Source organism: Hippopotamus amphibius, chromosome 3 (assembly GCF_030028045.1).
Source record: "Hippopotamus amphibius kiboko isolate mHipAmp2 chromosome 3, mHipAmp2.hap2, whole genome shotgun sequence".
Classification (NCBI taxonomy): Eukaryota; Metazoa; Chordata; class Mammalia; order Artiodactyla; family Hippopotamidae; genus Hippopotamus; species Hippopotamus amphibius.
Genome location: NC_080188.1, coordinates 95,627,533 through 95,629,786, shown reverse-complemented (window position 1 = coordinate 95,629,786; position 2,254 = coordinate 95,627,533).

Genomic DNA, 2,254 nt, shown 5'->3' with positions numbered 1-2,254 from the left:
CTGCTTTTGATAATAGATTGTAAAAGTTTCTTTTCCTTTTGATTAATCTATTCTAACTTTCTGTATTTGCTTGTGAATTCTTCTATTGTCACTTTTGGTTATGTGGATAACTAAGTATTGTTTCACAGTGACCCATGAAACTATTCTACCAAATGTTTTAAAGCCTTGTGATATCTCTGACAAACTTCCCCAATCAAATTCTAAATGAATTCCTTTTGAGTTCTAGCTAATTTGGGATTTTTCGGAAGGCCCTTTAAACATCTCAAAGAGATATTAAAATAATTAGGCTTATTTGGCATGTTAAATTACAGGGAAATATTATCAAATAAATGATACAAAACCTCATGTTATATTGCATATATGAATGCTATTAATATGAGTTCTAAAAATTAAATTTATAAAATCTGATGTATCTTGGTACAGTATCAGTCATAATTTTAGTTCTTATCTTAAAATGTCATATGTCACAGAAATAACCAAATTTCTTTATCAATTGAATTTTAATGAATCAACTCTTTAACCATGACATTTTAAGTCTTTTGTCATTTATAGATAGATATTGTTTCATTCCAATGCTTTTAACCAAAAAAAAAAAAAAAAGAAGCTTCATCTTCAAGAAGGTTCATAGAAAGGATTTCTTGACTGTACCATGCAGCTTATGGTATTTTAGTTCCCTGACCAGGGATTAAACCCAGGGCCTGTTCAGCAGTGAGAGCATAGGGTCCTAACCACTGGACTGCCAGGGAATTCCCATAGAAAGGATTTTTTTGATGATGTAGGTTTCTGACAACTTTCAGAACATATTACCTAACTGAGTAATAAATTACAAACTTCTGATGGAAAAATGAATGGTTTCATAAGACTGCTAACAGTCAAGATCAACAAGAAGTAATTGGGACTGGATGGACTGATAAATGTGATTATAATGTTTACAACTTTTTCTCAGAAATATTACTGGCTCTTTAAATTTTGTTTTCCAGGTATAAGGAAATCTTTCCTCTTAAGCTAACTATGATTTATAGCAATTTGACAAATTATACCTTTGCAAATATAATTGAGACATTTATCTTTTTCTCCCTGCATTGTCCCTCCAGAATTTGGAAACTCTTAGTGAGTATTCTTATTTTCACAGCAATATAGTTATGTACATGAGTTCACTAAGAATCTACCCTCCTTGTAACAGGACATAATTTGAAACATTGATTATATTATGGAGGCTTTGCCTAGAGTGTCGTATTTGAGAATGTGCTAGAATCAGATATGACCAGACAGCTTTAAGGAACTAAGACTGAATCTATGGAACCATAAAGACCCTTGGACAGACAGCCTGGCTCCCTGCTTACAGGGTTCCCAGCAGCCATACCAGGTGACTAAGGAAGGTCACTTTCTGGCAGATGCAGGTATGTCAGAATATTTGGGGGACCTCGAGAAGAGGGGAGTATACCCAAATCTACAGGTAGTAAAGGCAGATCTGATGACAAGTCTTTGGCTTGGCTTCCTGGTATCAAGAGGCATTTAAAGTTCAGTCTGGAGATTCCTTGTGAAAATCTCCAGCAAAGCAGATTTAAACAAGCATATATGGTCAGTTGCTACTTTTGCTGGACTTATGTAAATAAACAGGTCAAGAACTTTTGCTGGACTTATGTAAATAAACAGGTCAAGAGTAATAAAACTAAACTTATTTTACAAAAAAAAATACTTTTAATTTGGCTATCATTTGTAGAACTAAAGAAAACATAGAACTTAGAGAAAAAATATGTTTCAATAAAAACTAACATACACAATTGAGGATGTTAGATTCTAGTTCTATCCATTGTCTTCGAGGTTTTGTTTTTCAATGCAGGAGCTGGACTGGATCCTGAATTTTTCTAGTTTCTGCAAACACTTGGCTACAACTAATGTTTCCACTTTCTCCCACTTGACTTGGAATTATTAGGAATGAAAGCTGTTCTTTTCCTGAAGTCCTGCAAACTGAAGCTGAACAACTTGCTATAAACTTGAGAGAGACCAACACAAGAGCCCATGTTTAGAAAATCGTCATGTCTGTTGCTGTGTGGGTCACTCAGTAGTTTACCTGAACACATGCTGATGTCATCAGAGACATTCAAACTACAAACCAGGAAAATCTATCACAGTCACTGTCTGCCCTCACTTGATCTAAAGATGCTTTAATCCTGATATTTAGAAATCCTCTCAAGTGGCAGCTCTCAGGACTCAGACACTGGATTTATAATTTTCTTCAACCATTCTGTTG